This window comes from Oryctolagus cuniculus, chromosome 13, assembly GCF_051225735.1.
Source record: "Oryctolagus cuniculus isolate XC-2025 breed Fujian yellow rabbit chromosome 13, ASM5122573v1, whole genome shotgun sequence".
Taxonomy (NCBI): domain Eukaryota; kingdom Metazoa; phylum Chordata; class Mammalia; order Lagomorpha; family Leporidae; genus Oryctolagus; species Oryctolagus cuniculus.
In genome coordinates, this window is record NC_142879.1 from 95,265,821 (window position 1) to 95,288,984 (window position 23,164).

Genomic DNA, 23,164 nt, shown 5'->3' on the forward strand with positions numbered 1-23,164 from the left:
AACTTCCATGTGTGTCTGCTGAGATCGGCATTCCCTTTAAAAATGACCAGAAAATTATTCTTTAGATGACTGTATGAATATTAGAGATAATTAAAGAGATAAACCAAATGTTCCCATTTTGACTACAAGGTACTATTTTATACTGGAATACATTGATTAAATATCATTCTGGATGATAATCATAGCTTATTTCATCAGATTTATAAGAAAATTAAAGAGAAAATAGTAAGGTTCCATATTATTTTGTTGTTTAAAATTGCAACTTCATGTGGTCAGGAAAAAGTTTATGCATACTATGAAAAAGCTATGCATGGCTTTCAAAAATCTTTAAACCAAAATGAACTTTTTTTGTTGTATTTTCCATGAACATTTTTAGGCACCGTCATATAAGATATGTTGCAAAATATTTTTAGAAGAAAAAATTCAACTTAAACATTGCCAGTTTGTTTTCCGACATGCAACAGCACATTGTTACAGAACATGTTCTTCCTAGAGTCCCTGCCAAATTCGAGCACCTGAATTGAGACACTCTTTTTGACAAATGCAGTGCTAATTACATTTGGCACCACTCAGCTCTTAGAATGAATGGCTGTTGTACACAATATGACTCTAAAGCAGAGTGGCACCAAACAGTTATTGTAAGAAAAGAACAGGTGAAACCCACAGCCATTTCATTCATTAGTTATGACAATGATATATGATTACACCACCATGTTCTCTTAGCTGTCTTCCAATCATAGGCCAGTATTTCAACTCATGTACTCCATAATCGCCCACCCAGCACACAAGCACACACACACACACACCCCAGTAGCAAATTACCACAAAACAGGTGGCTTAAAACAACAGGAATTTATTCTTTCACAGTTCTGGGGACCAGAAGTTCAAAATTCAAAGTGTGAATAGGGTTGGCTCCTTATAGAGGCTCAGGTGGAAATTTATTCTATGCCTCCTCTAGATTCTAGTGACTTCTGGAAACCCTTTGTGTTCCTTGTCTGCATCACTCCAGTCTCTGCCCCCAACTCAGCAGAGACATCACACATATGGAGAACCTGCAGGCCAGTCAGTCATAGGAAGGACCTGGGAGCCCCGTTCATTCCCCAGTAGCCTTATCAGTGGCAGCCTTAAGGTGTCTGTAGAATGATGTTCATTTGGGGCTTCTGGGGCTGCTTACATGTTGACTAATCTGTGTTTTTCATGTCTATTCAATGTATGAATTTTTATCAACATCAATTAACATTTGATACGTCTTCATCTTCTCTCTCTCTCTCTCTCTCTCTCTCTCTCTTTCTCTCTCTCTCTCTGTCTCCTACTTTGTATTTACTTCTATGGTTTCTCTGGGATACATCACAGATCAAGAAGAGTTTCCAATATCTGTCTCTGAAAAAAAAGTAACTAACTCTGAGAACTTAAATCACCATAATTGAGTGTCCTTCGGCTAAGCAGTTCTCAACTAACCAACAAACAATTCTGGGATGAAGGAAGGCTACTTCCTAACCCTGTGATAAATACTTATGTGATTAGAAGAATATAGCTTAGTTATCTGTACCACTAAATAGTGTTTTGGGAAGATAAGACTATGAAACATTGGTATTGAACTTATCCTCCTCCTCACCAATGTGCCATCCAAGCTCCTACCTTTCTCTGTTCATAGTCCAAAAGTTATTTTCATAAATTGAAATCTGAACCAGTTCTCACTCTTCCTTTGATAGCCTATGTTTTTTTTAAATAGCTTAGGTACTATATCTTCCCATGGTTATCCTCCTTGTCAAGGTGCCAGTTCTCCTTACAGTAGTAAGGTTAATGAGCTTGGCTTTGTTTGCTCAATGTTATTTTAGGATGGCCTTTTTAGAAGCAAACATGTGGGGGCAGATCTCTGCCTTAGCAATTTAGACCTTGCTTGAAGGGATGTGGATTTGACTCAGCTCTTCTCCCTAATCCAGCTTCCTGCTAATGTGTACCTTGAGCGGCAACAGATGATGGCTCACATAGGTGAGTACCTGCCATTCATGTGGGACACACAGATTGAAGCCCCCACTCCTGGCTTCAGCCTTGCCCAGCCCAAGTTGTTGTGGGCATTTGAGAAGTGAGACAGTAGATAGGAAATCTCTGTTTTTCTCTCTCTCTGGAAAATAAATAGCAATTGCGAAAGACCACAAAATACTGAAATCAAACACCTTTTTGGGCTTTCTCACTTCAGATCATAGTTCTAATCCCTGCCATTGTAATTGACACTCTTGTCTTCAGGTTTTTTGTTTGTTTGTTTGTTTCAATCTTTCATTTTCCCTCTGCTGTGTAAGATAAATGAATAAATGTTTTCATCTTTTAACCTCCTGCTACCATCTAATACCACCCCCTGTGATGACGCCTATCTTGGATGACTAAAATCATGTTCGATGTTCCCTGGCTTTCAGTCTCTCCTTGGCCTTTCCACGACATACGCATCTTTCTCAGCTCTAATAAACTTGGTTGTTTGCTAAGAAAATGCAGCCACTCTTAATTTCTAGTGTATTTAAATATAAATTTTCCTGTCTGGCACTTAAACTTTGCCTATTTACTCCACTTCTCATTCCAACCTACACTTGCAGAAACTCCAACTGTTATGACCAGAGTCAAAGGCATAGTTAATTTTTTTTTTTATTTATTTGACAAGTAGAGTTTACAGACAGTGAGAGAGCGAGACAGAGAGAAAGGACTTCCTTCCGTTGGTTCATTCTCCAAATGGCCGCAATGGCCAGAGCTACGCCGATCCGAAGCCAGGAGCCAGGAGTTTCTTCCTGGTCTCCCATGTGGGTGCAGGCGCCCAATCACTTGGGCCATCCTCCACTGCCTTCCCAGGCCACAGCAGAGAGTCAGACTGGAAGAGGAGCAACCGGGACTAGAACCCGGCACCCAAATGGGATGCTACCGCTGCAGGCGGAGAGTTTAACCCAGTGCACCATGGCAGCGGCCAAGGCATAGTTAATATTAATAAATGGGTTTTGAATTGATAATTTCTTGGAGGTCCATCTAGAGTGTATGATAGATGAATCCTTTGCAGATTTTTCTAAGCTTTCTTTTTTTTTTTTGAGCCCCAAAGTAGTATGCTGAACTTAACCCATAGCTGAATAAATAATATTTATATTATAATTATGTATAAATTTGTCTCATTTCTTGAACCCTCTTTTCTCTGTAAGTAATTTGAAGAGAAATAAATATATCTATGACACAATCAATTAGCATTGCATTCAATTTGTGATGAAAAAAAGAAAACAGGAAATTATGTGCGAGTTTAAAAGTGTGAGTTAAAAAATTTAGAGAACCATAAAATGTAGATTTTGTTTCCTCAAGGAATTCTTCATTTCTAGTGCTTCCAATTAACCTGTATCTTTCAGGAGTTACTAGTGTAGTAATGGATTTTTTTAAAGATTTATTTATTTATTTGAAAGGAAGAGTTACAGAGAGGCAAAGGCAGAGAGAGAGAAAGAGAGAGAGGTCTTCCATCAGCTTCACTCCCCAGATGGCTGCAACAGCTGGAGCTGTGCCAATCCGAAGCCAGGAGCCAGGAGCTTCTTCTGGGTCTCCCACGAGTGTGCAGGGTCCCAAAAACTTAGACCATGTTCTACTGCTTTCCCAGACCATAGCAGAGAGCTAGATCAGAAATGGAGCAGTCAGGATTGGAACTGGCGCCCATATGGGATGCCCGTACAGCAGGTGGTGGCTTTCTCCGCTATGCCATAGCGCTGGCCCCATAATAGATGTTTTATTTTAAAATATATTTTTAATTAGTAAGTCAACTTTACCTTATACCTATTTAATAAACTGTATAATCATTTTACATTTATAAAATATATGCCTTCAGCAAATCAATGTTATGATTTTTACAGTTGATTTTAAAATTAATTTTTCAATATTCACACTCAGAAAAATATTATTTTGCAAAAATATGAATTTACTCAATTTTCTATTCAAGTATTAAAAGCTTACAAACTTTTGGCCTATCTGATCTTTAAAATTTTAGAAGTGTACATAAAGTACATTCTTTTATCAACACTATTTTATAAGTAGTGTTTATTTTATACTTTGCAAACCCAAAGATACAATAAAAGCAACTACCAGTTTTAAGCAACTATAATCAAAGATATTCCTTTGAAATACTCCATATTTAAAGAAATTGTTTTGACATGATATACTTTGTAGAAATTGGTAGGCAAAAATGAATATATTTACTATTTTGTATCAATACCACAAATGCTGGCCCCATGTACTTTTCTTACTTGCTACAAATGTCAAGGTTGATGTGAAAAAGATATAGTGTACTAACTTACATTCTAGTTGCTGGCTAAAGTGTAGTTTTCTTCCATTTACCTATGTACGTGCTCATGTGGTTTTGGGCTCGCTGGGTTAGTATAACGAACAGTTTGAACAGCTTCATGTCACAGTTCACATCATGATTATGCCATTTCAATTAAGGTTTAGTGGAAGTAATCTTTGAAATCAGCCATTTAAAACACAGGAAAGCAACACTACACATAATTAAGAGTGGTATTTTTTTAAACATCTAATTCAGGGGAAGCTACACATTTATTATACTCCCTGACATTTCGCTCTGCCTGCATGTTATGCACTCCTTACATGAAGAATATACTCTCAGGCTCAGGGTTAAAAGAGTTAATAGTTGTAAATATCTACCAATCAATTTTTAGCATTCACTGTTGTTAATTTTATCTTGAATACACTCATGATGCCTTCTGTGGAACTTCTTCTTTTTTTATTTTATTTATTTATTTATTTATTTATTTGAAAGTCAGAGTTACATAGAGCAAGAAGGAGAGGCAGAGAGAGACAGAGAGAGAGAGAGAGAGAGAGAGAGAGAGAGAGAGGTCTTCCATCCGCTGGTTCACTCCCCAATTGGCCACAATGGCCAGAGCTGAGCCGATCCAAAGCCAGGAGCCAGGAGCCAGGAGCCAGGAACTTATTCTGGGATTCCCACGTGGGTGCAGGGGCCCAAGCACTTGTGCCATCCTCCACTGCTTTCCCAGGCCATAGCAGAGATGGAGATTGGAAGAGAAGCGGCTGGGACATGAACCAGCACCCATATGGGATGCTAGCACCACAGGCAGAGGTTTAACCTACTATGCCACAGTGCTGGCTCCTAAGATTTTTTTTTTTTTTAGATTTATTTATTTAATTGAATGACAAAGTTACAGAGAGAGAGAGGGAGAGAGTTCTTCCATCTACTGATTCACTTCCTAAATGGCTGCAAAGGCCAGGACCAAGCTGGGTCCAAGCCAGGGGCCACAGACTTCTTCCAGGTCTCCTAAATAGTTGGTCGGGGCCCAAGCATGTGGGCCATCTTCTGCTGATTCCCCTGGTTCACTAGCAGGGAGTTGGATCAGAAGAAGCAGTCAGGACTCAAACAGATGCCCATAAGTGACCCACTTGAAGAGGTTATATTCAAACCTGGCAATAATACACTATTTTTTTTTCAAGAAAATTTTAAGTAACTATTGTGGGAGGGAAGTTATGGGGGGGGGAAGCTATTGTAATACATAAGCTGTACTTTGGAAATTTATGTTCATTAAATAAAATAAAAAAATTAACTATTGTGTGCAGTTCAGTTCAATGAACTGAATATCTACTTTGGAAAAAAAAAAAAAAACACCCTGCCATATATGATACATCTTACTAGATTGCCAAATACTTTCAACAATTTCCACTGGATGTTCCATAAGCTATAACTTTTCATTTAAGATATAATTGCCAGCACTTTGACTATGGTCTAAATAAGATCAGAGTTGGTGAACTCAAGAGGCTTCCATAGCCTTGGCAGCTCATGACAAGAGTCTCGGGTGATTACTGACGTCAAAAATAAGAGTGCCAATTGTTAAATCAACAACAGGAGTCACTGTGCACTTACTCCCCAAGTAGGATCTCTGTCCTTAATATGTTGTACTATGTGAATTAATGGTAAAACTACTACTAAAACAGTACTCTATACTTTATGTGTCTGAGTGGGTGCAATCTGTTGAAATCTTTATTTAGTAAATACTAAGTAGATCTTCTATATATAAAGATAATTGAAAATGAATCTTCATGAAGAATGGGATGGGAGAGGGAGTGGGAGATGGGATGGTTTGCAGGTGGGAGGGAGTTTATGGGGGTAAAAGCTGCTATAATCCAAAAGTAGTACTTTGGAAATTTATATTTATTAAATAAAAGAAAAAAAAAGATATAACTGCCAGAAGTCAAATATACTATGATAAATGAGAATATTAATAGAACATAACTTCAATAATATTTTGGTCACTACTTATAAAACCATTGAAGTTGAATAAATGACTTCATCAAGCTTATTTTACTGGTCACTCATTTGTAGTTACCTTTATATAAGTAAGTTTTACAAAATTCTCTCATTGTGTGTTCAAAATGGTTGATAATTATTTAAAATTTAATGACAGATTGTCATTTTCACTCTGCCAAAAACAATGAAGATATTTTCAAATAATGATTTTAGACATTAAATTGTTCACCAGGCCAGAGTGAAGCACAGAGATGAGTGTGGAGCCTTGCCTTCATGTTGTCATGTGTTGTCGTCTGAACCTTTGTGCTCCCCCAAATGCTGGTGTTGAATCTGACCATCCAAGGATGGTATTAGGAGGTAGGGACTTTGGGAGTAGGTCATCAAGACAGAGCCCTCATAAATGAAATTAGGAACCTCATGGTAAGGAAGACCACAGAGCATTTGCTCCACTCTTCCATCCCATGGAGACCTACTGAGAGAGGAGAGCCCTCACCTGACACCAAATCTGCTTATATCCTGGTTTTGGATTTCTGGTCTCTTGAACTGTGAGAAATAAGTGCATGCTGTTTATGAGCCACTCAGTCTATGGTTATTTTGTTATAGTTGCTTGAATGGACTAAGATATTTACTTTTGCTCTCCAGTACCAACAGCCCTGGTATGTGGTCATTGATATATAACATATTCTAACTACTTCATCACTTTCTAAAGTATGAAAATGTGTGAAGTTTGCTCTTGAAATTCCTCTGGTGCTTTTCTTTAGCATTATTAAGAAGTATTAATTTTATTCTTATAATATTTTATTTACTTACTTATTTGAGAAGTAGAGTTACAGACAGAGGGAGACAGAGAGAGAAAGGTCTTCCATCTGCTGGTTCACTCCCCAAATGACAGCAAGGGCTGTAGCTGAACCAATCCAAAGCCAGGAGCCAGGAGCTTCCTTCAGGTCTGCCACATGGGTGCAGGGACGCAAGGCTTGGGGCCATCTTCTACTGTTTTCTCAGGCCATAAGCAAAGAGCTGGATTGGGAGAAGAGCTGCTGGGACATGAACTGGCGCCCATATGGGATACCAGCACCACAGGTGGAGGCCCAGCCTACTATGTCACAGTGCTGGCCCAAAAAGTGCTACTTTTAGACTGAAAGGGTGCTATTCTATCAATTTAGAGTGACCAAAAGCTATAGAGCGACATTATCTGGTAGAAATGGTGACAGTGATGAAAATGTTCTCTGTCTGTGATTGCCAAAACAGTAGCCAAAGCTACATGCAGCTACTACATACCTGAAATGTAGTGAGTGCAACCAATGAATTTAATTTTAAACTTTTATTTATTATTGATAAGAATAAAAATGTAAATAGTCAAATGTACCTAGTGACTGTTGTATTGGACAATTCAGTTCTTGAATTTCACTAAGAATGAGATGCCTTCTCCATGAGTTTTTACCATATTCCTGAAAATGTCCAACAGAAACTCATGTTAAAGCCCTCTGTACTTTTTTTTACAGTAAATTGATTTTCAAAGTTACCAAAAGTTTTATACTAGTTTGACCATTTCCCAGTTTCCAACTTCTGTTTGTCAAGAATCCTTTGAATAGCTTGATTTTTAACTCCATCAAAGAAATGTAATATAATAATAATTGATAAATAGGTAATATCTTCCAATATTCCATATATTTTAAAAGTTTTGAATTCATCCATTCAAAAGGTATAATTCAATGGTCTTTAGTAGATTCAGAGTAGTGCATACATCATCACAATCAAATTTTAAATATTTTCATGATCTCATAAAGAAGCCACTTACCTATTGGCTGTTGCTCCTGAATTCCTCCATAACTCCCAGCTGTAGCAACCACTAATCACTGGATCTATATGAAGTTTCCTCCTCTGAACAATTTGTGTGAGTGGAATCACACAATATGCAATTGGTTCCATTTACTTAGGGCAACGTTTTTAATGTTTCTTCATGCTGCTTTATTTATCTTTATTGCTTATTTATCTTTATTGTTCAATGGCATATTATATGGACATACAACATTTGTTTATCCATTCACCATTTCAAGGATATTTGGATCATATCCACCTTTCGACTAATGAGAATAATATTGTGATCCCACAAGTATGTCAAATTTTGCTGTTTTTGCATGCGTATATGTTAAAACTGTCATATTAATACTTTCATTATTATAAAATGTCTATTTCTGTGATATTTCATTTTTATTTTTAGATATTTTGTATACTAGTATAACTATTTGAGTTTTTTGGTGGTCAGCATTTAAATTTATATCTTTTTTCATGCTTTTGCTTTGTAACATATTTATTTTGTGAATATTCTGTGTCCCTCCTACAAATCAGAGTCAGATTTTTAAAAATCAAGTTATGTAATACATACTTTTTGAATGAATTGTTTGATCCATTGCCTCTAATATTATTATTAATATACCTGATTTATGTCTGCCATTTTGCTTTGTGTTTCCTATATATTTCATTCTGTTCCTCTATTCCCCCTTTACTTTCTTCTTTTACATTAAGTTCCTATTTTCTGGTGTAAAGTTTTTTTTTTAAGATTTATTTTATTTATTTGAAAGAGTTAGAGAGAGAGCTGGACACAGGAAGAGAGAGAGAGAGAGAGAGAGAAAGGCCGGCCTTCCATCTGTTAGTTCACTCCCCAGATGGCTGCAATGGCCAGAGCTGAGCCGATCTGAAGCTAGGAACCAGGAGTTTCTTCCAGGTCTCCTATAGGGCCCAGAGACTTGGTGCATTAGCAGGAAGCTGGATCAAAACTGAAAAACCCAGACTCCAACTGCTGCCCATATGAGATGCCAGTGCTGCAGGCTGGGGCTTTAACCTGCTGCACAACTGCATTAGCCCCTGGTGTAAAGTTTTCATTTCTTTGTCTTTAAACTATTTTTTATAGGTTGCTATTTTGGTTTTTACCATACATCTTCAAGTTTATCATAATCTAATTTAGATTTATACTAACTTGATTTTAGTGGGACACAGACACAATACTTTGTTATGTCTTATATTAACTTACATTAACTTTCTTGTTTTCCTTGTTCTCATGTGCTTTGCTGGTTTTCATTAAGGCCCTGCCTGCAATGCCAGCATCCTATATGGGGATGCATTCAAGTCACAGATGCTCCACTTTTGATCCAGCTGCCTGTTAATGCACCTTGGAGGGCGATGGAAGATGATCTAAATGCTTGAGCCCCTGCCACCCACATAGGAGACTTGGCTCCTGGCTTTGATCTGACTCTACCCTATGCATTGTGGCCATTTGAGGAGTGAACCAGCGGATGTAAGATCTCTCTGTGTGTCTCCCTCTGTCTCTGTAATGCTGCATTTCAAATAAATAAATCTTTAAAAATGCATTACATTTGTACATGTGATAAAGCCCAACAATAAAAATCAAATGGATATTGTTTCTACATTTTTGATGTCTACCAATTAAGAAAAAAAATGTACACATGTAGTCTTTGTATAATTACTAGCATCTGTTCTGTTAGTTGTTATTATTACTTTTAAAATATTTATTTATTTCTTTGAAAGTCAGAGTTACACAGAGAGAAAAAGAGGCAGAGAGAAAGAGAGGTCTTCCACCTGCTGGTTCACTCCCCAGTTGGCCACAATAGCTGAAGCTGTGCTGATCCAAAGCCAGGAGCCAGGAGCTTCTTCTGGGTCTCCCATGTGGGTAAAGGGGCCCAAGCACTTGGGCCATCTTCTACTGCTTTCCCAGGTCACAGCAGAGAGCTGAATGGGAAGTGGAGCAGCCAGGACTTGAACTGGTGCCCATACGGGATGCCGGCACTGCAGGTGCCAGCTTTACCTGCTATACCACAATGCTGGCCCCAGCTGTTTTTATTATTTAAAATGTGGATTAAATTGAAGATCTCCAGTCACTTATTTTTCACCTAAGAAGCTTCTTTTAGTATTTCTTGTAAGAAATATCCACCAGGAACAAATTCTTTCAATTTATTCATACCTTGTGATATCTTTATGTAGTCTTATTTTTGGATGAGAGTTTTGCTGGATATATGACTGTTGTTTCGTTTTGGCTGTTTGTCTGTTTGTTTTTTCCCCTTGTATCACATAGAACATGTCATCCTAGTCCTTCTTTCCTCGGGTGCTTCTGATGAGAAGACAATTCATTTTCTTGGAGTTCCTTTATTCCTGGCCAGCTTTCTCTTCCTACTTTCAATTTTTTTTCTTTATCTTCAGCATTTTTTTCTATATTACAACTGGATACACTTTTGCATTTATTATATTTGGAGTTGACTGAGCTTATTCATGTGTAGGTTAATACTGTTCATACTATTATGGGAGTTTTCAACATTTACTTCCTCAGTTTTTCTGTGCCTTTTTTTTTTTTTTTCTATTCTTGTGTTCCTCTTGGGACTCTCATAATGGCTGTATTGGATCTCTTGATGATACCTCATAAGTCCCTTAGGCTTTGTTTCCATTTTCCTAATTTTGTTCCTCAGATTTGTTATTTATAAATGGCCTGACTTCAAGTTTGTTGACCCTTCTGCCTGGTCAAACCTGAACTGAAACTCTTCTAGTCAGTCTTTCATTATGGTTGTTAAAATTTTTTGCTCTAATGTTCCTTTTTGATGTCTTTTAAAATTAATTTATGTCTCATTGGTATTTTCATTGTGTTCATGTATTTTCTTCCCCAATTCTTACATAATGGGGTTTTGTTTTTGTTTGGTTTGGTTTGGTTTGTGTTTCCCTTTAGCTCTTTGAGCATATCCAAAACAGTTTTAATTAAGTATTTGCCTAGCAAGATTGAGAATTGAGTTTTCTAAGGGAAGGTCTACTTTTGAACAATTGGTTTTCCCTGCTTTTTTCATTGTCCTTTTTTTTTTGTTTGTTTGCTTGCTTGTTTAAAATTGAGCAGTTAAAAAAAAAAAAAAAAAAAAACTACCTCCTCCTCTCCCAATTTTTGCACTGATTCTGTTGCAACAGTACTTCACTAATTATTTGGATTTGTTCTGAGTCTAGGGATCAGCCGAAGATAAAAGCTACAAGTATTCTCACAATCTGCTCTGAACATATATCTTGCTTGGACCTACATATGACATCCTCATCCTCAATTCTCCAGAAATGTACAGATGCTTTGAAATGTCTTGTTTTCCCAATGACTCTCATTCACTCAGGTTCTCTTGGGCTTTAATGTTCTATGTTTTGTATCTACCAATAATCTCTTACCCCAGGAAACTCAAGTCTTTCTCCTGATTCCATGAGCAGTGCTGAGATCTGAGTTAGATGTCATCAGAGAGCCCTGTTTGCTTATTGTAGCAAGTAAGAGCTGTTTGCCTCTGCTTCCAGAGCAAGACTACCATTTCAGTAGGGAGGAGGTGGAGCAAGAACACATAAGATGTCACTTTTCTTTATTAGACCTTCGCTTGGTTGCTGTAATTCTTTGATGGTTTCCTAGAGTTTGCATATATTAATTTCAAAATTCTATTAATTTTTTAATGTTTTCATGGGAGACTGAGAGCTTGGGACTCTCTATCTGACATTTTACTGACTTTACTCTCTGGAACTGGAAATTATGTGACCAGTATTTTAACAAGTTCTTAATAATTTTACCAATTCTTCCTGGTAAACTGGATGTAATGTGTTTTATTAAACTGTGCTTATTGAACTATAACTATCCTCTTAGTTTACCCTGAAAATCTCCATAGTTTTCATGAGCATCCTTAGGCTTGAACTTCCAGATACTCTGCTTCAAATTAAATCATTCACTCAGGGAAGCATTCATGTAGGAAGCCTTCTCTGGGTTACCTTTGTCCCCTGGGCTACAGGGTTGGGCACTGCCGGGGATGGAGTCTAGTTCTCTTGGCTCAAGCCTCATGCTGTGAAAATGCTACCCTACAAGTGGCTGGGGAAACACTCTCAGAAACACAGCATTCCGCCTGCTGTGTCTAGAGTAGAGCGTGAACCTGATGAAGGGAGATTGAGTGCAGAAAGCAAACCCCAATCTCTCGGTCACAATCACCCCCAGAAATTTAGTTCTTGAAACACAGAGCATGACACAATGAGAAATGTCAGTGAGGTGACATTTCTGGTAAGAGGTCATGACCCTTGATTAGGAGATGAGAAGAGTCGCATCTTTATTTTATTTGTCCAAACTATTATGAGTTGAGCGTCTGTCAAGTTGAGCTGATAAAAAGTGTAGTTGGACATTTTCTCCATCACATCTGTTCTCAAATGCCATATCCATTTAGGTCAATTAAAACATCTTTCTATGTTTACTTCTTTGAAAATGAACATCATTTTAATCAGATATGATCTTTTCACTAGAAAAATATATGCAGGGATTCTTATGCCTTGCTTCCATAAACAGATTTCCTTTTGTTGGTTTTTTTTTTTTTTTTTTTTTTTTTTTTTTAGCACCAGTAAACAATAAGGCTATTTAGCCTCCAGTGAAATCTAATGGAAGCTTTGATAGAATTTTTTCCTTCAGATGGAAGGATTACCATTTCTAGTTAAGGAAAGCCCTCAAAGTAATATTGAACTCAGAGAATCAAGCTGGATTTATTTTTGTAGTTAGTAAGAATAAAGGCACATCAGTGTTTTGTAGCTGGCAGCCACCATAAAGTGCCTATCTTAATATATCAGTGTTAACGATGACATGATGCACCCCAGGGAAGTATAACAGCAAAGAAACAATTAACTTACCATTTAGTGCCTTCCCTTTGCCTGCAGTGAAACACTAATGAAACAGGAAGTAGCAGACTTTTTGTTGTCTTTTTTTGTCGTCATGACTGATTATCAACTTATAATGGCGGAGAATAATGGCAAAATAGACTACATTTGTAAAACAGGTATTAGAAGAGATTCAAGTACTCAGAGCCATCTGTTATTAAAATCTTTTTGTTAATTTGTATCAGGCTTTTCACGGTTCATCATGTAGACAGACTGGGGACACATTAGGTGGATAATGGTACAACTTTACTTGGGATAACCCAGATATCAAAGTTCATGATAAAATTCAGGGATTCTCGCATATCCAGTTCCGAGAAAGATGGGGTAAACAGGTCAGAGATTCCTACAGGGTCATTCTATTTTGGAAATCAGAGGGCCGGAATGAAGTGGGACTGACACAAGTGTCTTGTTATTTTAATTATCATTTTCAGTTTTTTAATGATTCCAATTATCTGGGCTATTATACTAACATTGTTATTTGTCTTTTTGTAAAAGAATTTATTTTGGCAAAAGACATTCTCTTCAGATCTGGAAAAAATGATGTTGAATTTCATATGGAGGCACAGGAGACCTCGAATAGCTAAAGCAATCTTGTATAACAAAAACAAAGCTGGAGGCATTACAATCCCAGATTTCATGACATACTACAGGGCAGTTGTAATCAAAACAGCATGGTACTGGTACAGAAACAGATGGATAGACCAATGGAACAGAATTGAAACACCAGAAATCAATCCAAACATCTACAGCCAACTCATATTTGATCAAGGATCTAAAACCAATTCCTGGAGCAAGGATATCTGTTCAACAAGTGGTGCTGGGAAAACTGAATTTCCACATGCAGAAGCATGAAGCAAGACCCCTACCTTTCACCTTACACAAAAATCCACTCAACATGGATTAAAGACCTAAATCTATGACCTGACACCACCAAATTATTAGAGAACATTGGAGAAACCCTGCAAGATATAGGTGTCGCTCCCCCTCTTCGTGGAGGAACGACACCAAACCCTGCCTAGGCTTCATATCCGAGTCACGGCACCATTATGTCGCTCCCCGTCTTCGTGGAGGAACGACACAGGACCCTGCGCTGTTCTTTAGTCTGCTCGGCCCTTCCCGGGTTTGCTGCTGGTTCTTCCCGGGTTGGCTGCTGGTCCTTCCCGGGTTGGCTACCGTCCCTTCCACCTCCGTGGAAGGGCGGTTCCCCCTGCCACATCCCCCACTTCCGCGGGGGAGTGGCACACCACCGGCCGGCTCTCTCAGGGGCTGCACAGGTGTTCCCCTTAGATGTTCCTGGTGCATGCCGTCTCTCTCCTCCTTTATAGTCCTCCTCCGCCAATCCTAACTCGGCTGCCCACACGCCGAGTACGCTGCTCTCCTCCAATCAGGAGCAGCTCCTGCAGCTTATCAAGTTGGTGAGAGGCGGCTGGGTAGAAGCTGTTGCCTCCTCTCCCAGTGCCATATTGTGGGAGAGCAGATGCATAGAACAAGTCTTAATTCCAGTAACTCAGTCCAGTCCGGGTTGCTCCCCACAAATCCCCCTTTCTTTTTATTTTTTTGGCGTTGATATGCGCCTGTCTTCGGTGTCCCACGGCACACACTCTGCTCTGCTTGCTAGAGTTGCCCACAGGTGCTTACAAGTCCTATCAATCAGGCAAACCGAATCCGGGTCCTTTCTTCGCCATGTTGTGAGGAGGTTTTTAGGCACTGATGCGTGCCTGTGTTCGGTGCTCTGCAGCGCATGCTCTGCTCTGCTAGAACTGCCTGCAGGTGCTTACAAGCCCTAGCAATCAGGCAAACCGAATCCAAGCCTTCTCATTGCCGTATTGTGGGGAGACTTATTGGTGTTGATTCGTGCCTATCTTCGGTGACCTGCGGCTCATACTCTGGTCGAGCCACCTGCTGGTGCTTACCGCCTTACTAATCAGGCAGACCGAATCCAAGCCTTCTCATTGCGGTATTGTGGGGAGACTTATTGATGTTAATTCGTGCCTGTCTTCGGTGACCTGCGGCGCATAAGCTGCTAGCCGCCCGCAGGTGCTCACCACTTCCCTAATCAGGCAGACCGAATCCAAGCTCTCTCATTGCCATATTGTGGGGAGGCCTTATTTTTCTGTTTCTCTATCTCCGGGCATTCCTATTTCTCCTATTTTACTTCTATCTACCAGCATTCCTATTTCTCTCATTTTACTTCTAAACTTCTGTTTCTCTTATCCCTGCGGCTTCCCGGCGCCCGCCCCGAGGCTGCTTCTCAGCGCCTCGCCGCCCCGCGGCAGCTTCACGGCTCTGCACGGCTTCCCGGCGCCTCGCCCCGCCGGCGGGCTCCCAACTCTGCGCGGCTTGGCTTCGTGCGCACACTCCGCGGTCTCCATGCCCTTCGCGTCCGCACCACGGCCTCGCGCCAGCCCCGCGTTCCCTATCTATTCACGCCCCGTGCTTTCTCTGCACGCGGCGGCTTCCGCTAGTCACACAGCCCCAGCTCACGTTTCCGCCACCACCGGCATTCAGTCCAAGTTCCCCGGACTAACCTGGCGAATTCCAACCTGGCGGCCCACGTCTCTGCCTCTGGTTCCAGATCTTCACCTTTTGCTTCCCGGGCTGACTTGAAGAATTCCAAGCTGGCTTAAGTCTCCGCCTCGGCCTGCACTCGCGGCTTCATCCTCCCTAACATTTTTCTCTACCCGGTATGTTTCCCTAAGTTTTCTTCCAACAATATTCCTCCCTCATTTCTCCTGGCCTCTCCCCACAGTCCGTATGCAAGTCTAAGTTTCTTATAGGTTTCACTTTCACTTTCAACCTGCAGTCCGTATCTGAGTCTAAGTTTCTTCTTGCTTTCACTTTAAATCCTAACTTCTTTCCCACAGTCCATATCCGAGTCTATGCCTAGGCTTTCAATAGCTTCTTCCGGCACCTTTTCTGTCCGGCTTTTCCCTAGGCTCTTTGCTAGTCTCTCTCTCCGGTATTTTCCACTTCTTCCTGTTTCTTCCCTCCTAAGTTTCCTATCCGAGTCACGGCACCATTATGTCGCTCCCCCTCTTCATGGAGGAACGACACTGGACCCTGCGCTGTTTTTTTGTCTGCTCGGCCCTTCCCGGGTTTGCTGCTGGTTCTTCCCGGGTTGGCTACCTTAGATGTTCCTGGTGCATGCCGTCTCTCTCCTCCTTTATAGTCCTCCGCCAATCCTAACTCGTCTGCCCACACGCCGAGTACGCTGCTCTCCTCCAATCAGGAGCAGCTCCTGCAGCTTGTCAAGTTGGTGAGAGGCGGCTGGGTAGAAGCTGTTGCCTCCTCTCCCAGCGCCATATTGTGGGAGAGCAGATGCATAGAACAAGTCTTAATTCCAGTAACTCAGTCCAGTCCGGGTTGCTCCCCACAATAGGCACTGGCAAAGACTTCTTGGAAAAGACCCTGGAGGCACAGGCGTCAAAGCTGAAATTAACAATTAGGATTACATGAAATTGAGAAGTTTCTGTACTGCAAAAGAAACAGTCAGGAAAGTGAAGAGGCAACCGACAGAATGGGAAAAAAATATTTGCAAACTATGCTACAGATAAAGGATTAGTAACCAGAATCTGCAAAGAGATCAAAAAACTCCACAACAACAAAACAAACAACCCACTTAAGAGATGGGCCAAGGACCTCAATAGACATTTTTCAAAAGAGGAAATCCAAATGGCCAACAGACACATGAAAAAATGTTCAAGATCACTAGCAATCAGGGAAATGCAAATCAAAACCACAATGAGGTTTCACCTCACCCCAGTTAGAATGGCTCACATACAGAAATCTACCAACAACAGATGCTGGTGAGGATGTGGGGAAAAAGGGACACTAACCCACTGATGGTGGGAATGCAAACTGGTTAAGCCACTATGGAAGTCAGTCTGGAGATTCCTCAGAAATCTGAATATAACCCTACCATTCAACCCAGCCATCCCACTCCTTGAAATTTACCCAAAGGAAATTATTGGCAAATAAAAGAGCTGTCTGCATCTCACCTCAATGTTTATTGCAGCTCAGTTCACAATAGCTAAGACCTGGAATCAACCTAAATGCCTATCAACAGAATTCTGGATAAAGAAATTATGGGATATGTACTCTATAGAATACTATACATCAGTAAAAAAAAAAAAATGAAATCTGGTCATTTGCAACAAAATGGAGGAATCTGGAAAACATCACTGAGTAATAAGCCAGTCCCAGAGGGACAAATATCATATATTCTCCCTGCTCTGAAAACTGAGCACCTAAAAAGAAACCTGCAGAAGTGAAACGGACACTATGAGAAACAATGACTTGATCAGCCCTTGCCCTGACGTTTGAGGAACAACTTACTATTTTATTCCTTTTAGTATTTTTTGTTCTACTTAATATTATTGGTTGAACTCTTTAATTAACACACAATGATTCTTAGATGTTTAAATTTAACTGAAAAGTGATCCCTGTTAAATATAAGAGTGGGAATAAGAGAGGGAGGAGATATACAGTTCGGCACATGCTCAGTCAGACTTGCCCCAAACAGTAGCGTTAGAAACGTGCCAGGGGATTCCAATTCAATCCCATCAAGATGACATGTACCAATGCCATCTCACTAGTCAAAGTGATCAGTTTCAGTTCATAATTGATCATAATGATAGGACTAAGTGTCAAAGGGATCACGTAAACAAGACTAGTGTCTGCTAATAATAACTGATAGAATGAAAAAGGAGAGAATGATCCAACATGGCAAACAGGATACACAGCAGATTCATTGAATGGGAGATACCCTAAACAGCTCTCTGGCCTCAGAGTCAGCCCTTAAAGCATTTGGATCCGGCTAAAATGTCCATGGGAGTATTTTAGGCATGGAAAGCCAAGACACTGTGGCAAAAAAAATGATCTAAATGAAAGATCTCTGTGAGTGAGACCCCAGCAGAAAGAACGGGCCATCAAAGAATGAGGTACCTTTCTCTGAAGGGAAGATATATCTTCCACTTTGATTATGGCCTTGTCTAAATAAGGTTGGAGTTTGTGAACTCAATAGGCTTCCATAGCCTTGGCAGCTCATGACAAGAGCCTCGGGTGATTATTGACGTTATAAATAAGAGTGTCAATTGTTAAATCAACAGCGGGAGTCACTGTGCACTTACTCCCCATGTAGGATCTCTTTGCTTAATGTGTTGTACTATGCGAATTAACGGTAAAACTAGTACTCAAACAGTACTTTATACTTTGTGCTTCTGTGTAGGTGCAAACTGTTGAAATCTCTACTTAGTATATACTAAGTATATCTTCTGTATATAAAGATAATTGAAAATGAATCTTGATGTGAATGGAATGGGAGAGGGAGTGGGAGATGGCATGGTTGTGGGTGGGAGGGAGGTTATGTGTGGGGAAAAGCTTCTATAATCTGAAAGTTGTACTAAATAAAAGTTGTATCAAATTAAAGTTAAAAATAGAATTTATTTTGGTATGTAGTTCACAAACCCATTAATGACAGATGAATTCACTTTGTGTTGGGGACCCTCTGGTAACTAAAATCCTAAAATTGCTGTATGTATTAGTATTGCCACAAATATATTTTTGTCAAGCTTTCCTTTATATTTCTGTCAAATCAACTTTTAAGAATTATATAATACTATAGTTTTAACAATCTGTGTTTAAAATTTACTGTATATGAGTGAAATAGGCACCTTTTCAACTGAATATTATTTAGAGCTGTTGTCTATATTCTTGCTGAACTAGAGTCTTTTTACTTGTTGAATTCTTTATTCAGTTTATTATCGAGACTTTGATATTCTGTAAATTAAAAGTGCTATATTTGGGGTCTGTGCTGTGGCACAGCAGGTTAACTCTTTGGCCTGAAGTGCCAGCATCCCATATGGGCGCAGGTTCAAGTCTCAGCTGCTCCACTTCCAATCCAGCTCTCTGCTATGGCCTGGGAAAGCAGTAGAAGATGGCCCAAGGCCTTGGGCCATGGCACCCACGTGGGAGACCTGGAAGAAACTCCTGGCTCCTGACTTTGGATCAGTGCAGCTCTAGCCTTTCAGGCCAATCGGGTAGTGAACCAGAGGGTGGAAGATCTCTCTCTCTCTCTCTCTCTCTCTGCCTCTCTGTGTAACTCTGACTTTCAAATAAATAAATAAATTTTTAAAAAACTGCTTTTCTAAAATTCATAAAAAAAGAAAGAGAAGGAAAGAAGAAAGAAAGGAAGGAAGGACCGAAGGGGGGAGGGAAGAAGGGAATTATCATGACATTCTTAAAATTGTATCTATGAACTACATTGAATTTGTTCCCTTTGTATTAACATCACATTAACATAATAATTGATGATAAGTTGTTGTAGTAATTATTATGCATTTGCTGTGACCCTGAGATATTCCTTAAAAATATAAAGAAAAATAAACTCACTCTTTTATTTAGATAATATATTCTTGTTTCTATTTTTGACTTTTTGTTTTCTTATTTGAGGGATATATAGAAAGAGAGAGAGAGAGAGAGAGGTGAGGCAGAGCCAGAGAGTCAAAGAAAAGTCTCATCTGCTAATCACTGACCAAATGCTGATAACAGTCAGGACTGGACTATACCAGGAGCTGGAGAGTAAGTAGATTCAGGTATCCAACATGATGGCAAAACCTAACTACTTGATGCCTCACTAGCTGCCTCCCGGGTTCTGCACTGAGAGAAAGCTGGAGTTGGGAGTCAGAGCCAGGAATTGAACCCAGGCAGTCCAATATGAGAGCTGGTCATCTTAACTGGTATCTTAGCACTAGGGCAAAGAACCACCCTAATTTCTTAAATCTATAAATTGATGTCTTTTGTAAAATGTGGAATTTGTGTTCCATACGACTTTGAAATATTTTCTACTCTAATTAGACCTTTTGATAGTATCCTATGAATTTTTGATAATCTGTGTCATTGTTTTATTATTTTTAGATAATTGTAATTAGTTTTCTTTTAGTATAGTTATATATCCTTTGCCATCCATTCTGTTCTTAATTTTTTCCAGAGAAAGTTTTAGACTCTATATTTTAGCTATAAATTTTTCATCTGACTGTTTTCAGAAAATTCTAATATACTCACTCATTTTCTTGGAATTTACCTACTGCAGAGAAGTAAGTTTATTGTGAACAAAGATCATAAAAATAAAACATATACTGATTATCTCCTGATTTCCCTGGGAATTGTGTTTCCAAGTCTGGGAAATTTTTTTGCTTCTTGGCATGTGCTACTCATTCTTCATGAATGTATTTGTCCCTATTAAATATTGAAATATTTTCTTAATAATATTAAATTCTCTAAGTATATTTTTCTTCTAAATCTACGCTATACCGAATCTGATTATGAGTCAATTTGAGGAGCTTTATATTAAAGGAAGCAATCAATACTCAATATTGTCTATTCAGTCTTTTAAATAAAATATCACTTCTGCACATTTTACTTCACAACTTTTCAACCTGCAAGTGTGTATAACAGTTCTTTGTTTGTGGGGACCCTGTAATAATCATACACAAATAATCGTGTCTCAAAGAATTTACCTCTGTACACAACTGGAGACTTTCCTAGGAAGAAGCTCTTCTCTCTCTGTGTTTTTTTTTTTTTCAATTTTTCAATTTTAAATAAGTTTATTTAACAACAAGATGCACTTGACTTGAAGGGGAAACTATCTAGAGTTTTTTTTTTTTTTAATTATATTTTACCCCTACATTTTTTTTTTTAACTTTTATTTAATGAATGTAAATTTCCAAAGTACAGCTTATGGATTACGATGGCTTCCCCCCCATAGCGTCCCTCCCACCCGCAACCCTCCCCTTTCCTACTACTTAAACACAGATTGCCATATATGTAATAGCTATTTACCAGAAAAAGGTATAAAGTTGTCCTTGGTTTCATAATGATGATAAATAAGAAACATTAACATTCTCCAATTAAACAATGTATACAAGGATATCTATGTTGTTTTCTTCTTATTGTTAAAACAGTGAGAGCAAGAGGCTGGCGCTATGGCTCAGCAGGTTAGACAGCATCCCATATGGGCACCGGTTCAAGTCCCAACTGCTCCACTTCCTAACCTGCTCTCTGCTAATGCGCCTGGGAAAGAGCAAAGCATGGCCCAAGTCCTTGGGCCCCTGCACACATGTGGGAGACTTGGAAGAAGCTCCTGGCTTTGGCCTGGCCCAGTCCTGGTCATTGAGGCAATTTGGGGATTTAACCAGTGTTGAATAAACTCTGTCTCTGTCTCTACCACTCTCTGTAACTCTACTTTTCACATAAATAAAATAAATTATAAAAACTAGAGTGAAATAGCTTACTGGAATATAAAGATAGGAGATGAAAGAGAATACCATTAAAGGATAATGGCAAAAAGGATATTTTCACAGAGTAGCATTTCTTCCCATTCCATCTTCATTTGATGTCACTCAGACCATACCATTGGCCATGCAGTAAAAAAAGAACAGAAGGGAAAAGAAAAACAATGCAATGTGTATGTATAGGTACACTAGTGATTATGTGCAAGATAGGATGGGAAAGGGGAAAATGAAAGAACAGAGGAAACATACTGCAGTACTCAGGTTGTGATGGAACCAAATTGCACCTTTCTCCTTGAGAATGTAGTCTGGGTCTGTAAGGACAGAGTTCTGGAGTGAAGCAGCAGGTTCCCTTGCTAGCAGACCCTCCTGTCTGCTGTTGGAACACACCAACTCTATCTTCTACCAAGTGGTGAATGTGCCTTAATTTTTTTAAGATTTTTTTTACCTATTTATTTGAGAGGTAGAGTTACAAAGAGAGGGAGCGGCAGAGAATGTCTTCCATCCACTGGTTCACTCCTGAAACAGCCACAAGGCGAGAACTGCACCTGTCTTATGCCAGGAGTCAGGAGTTTCTTCCAGGTCTCGCATATGGTTGCTGGAGCCCAAGCACATGGGCCATCTTCTACTGATTTCCCTGGCCATCAGCAGAGAACTGGATCAGAAGAATAGCAACTGGGACACGAACCAACGCCCAGGCAGAGGCTTAGCCTGCTATGTCACAACACCAGACCCAGCTGCTGAATCTTAAACTGCACTACAGAACCATCCTGCCCTGTCAACCTTCAAATTAATAGGATCTTTGTTCTCAGTCTTGATTCCTTCTTCAGGCTTTTCATCAATTGTGGGGAGCCCAGAGTCTGCTCAGCTGCATGTTCACAAAAGAGGTTCCAGATTTGCACCAAACAAATATAGAAGCACCACCAAGAAGCTCTTCTTAAGGGAAGAGAAAGAAATGGCCATGTAGTGTGGCTTCAAGACCACCCACCAGTCTCCCAAAAGGATGGGCAACTTGGATTTTGCATTGTATCTTCCCTGACTTTTAATCTCCAACCTAACTCTTGACTAATAATGGCTGTATGTGAGAGTTTAAAGATTTTATAGAATCCCTTGAGTTTAGAACAGTGGTACTCTGAAACTACCTTGCACTGAAAAAAAAAAAAAAAAAAAAAAACAACAGGTATAAGGCAGAATTCTCTGTACTTTTTAGGAGCAAAATCAGTGTTTCTCCAATGCCTGTATATATAGCTCCAGGCTCTTGGAAAGTCTTGGGTGGCTTAAGGATTTGAGTCACTATATCAGAATTCTTGAGAGAAATACTGGTGTTGATGACAGAGTGACTGACAACAGTCATTCCTACATGAATTCATGGGACCAAGAGACCTAAGCAGTAGCAAGTACAGAAAGAGGGGTCAGAGCTTCAGAGTACCTATAGAGGCCTTATTTGTTGGCGCAATATTATGCTTCGGAGCACATAAGTAATACCTATGGGGATACTCAGAGATTTTGGGGGAGGGCTTGGAAAGGAATTTACTTTCTAGTGTTTATACTTTGGAACTTTGATAAGTGATCTGAATGTTAATATTGATGGTCACGTGTGCTTTCTATCAAATTTTCTATGTAAAATGGAGACTTAAATGTCTATAGCAAGCCAAGTGAGGTATTTTAAGACATCCATGGAAAAAGACAACTTGCCTTTGTGTGGCACTTTAAAGGAAATTATCTAGTGTTCTTTCAGCAAACAAAAGGATGAAAAATTGATAAAAATTACCAGATCAGTAAAAAGATTTTTGATGATAATAGTGTACCTGACATAATGAACTAGAAGACTTAATCAGTGGATCTGAGAAGAATATCTCTAGGTAGTAGAATTGAATTGATTTAG

The 23,164-nt window shown here is 39.4% G+C and overlaps 1 long non-coding RNA gene and 1 pseudogene across 1 annotated transcript in view; both read left to right on the plus strand.

The window, feature by feature from the left end:
- LOC149122760 (uncharacterized) overlaps positions 1-9,633 on the plus strand; it is a 74,680-nt gene extending 65,047 nt beyond the window's left edge. The window contains exon 3 of the long non-coding RNA XR_016219848.1: positions 9,367-9,633. This is a non-coding gene — a long non-coding RNA (uncharacterized LOC149122760). The remainder of the gene's footprint in view (positions 1-9,366) is intronic.
- Positions 9,634-13,046: 3,413 nt separating this feature from the next.
- LOC149122761 (ubiquitin-like protein ATG12 pseudogene) overlaps positions 13,047-23,164 on the plus strand; it is a 137,115-nt pseudogene continuing 126,997 nt past the window's right edge.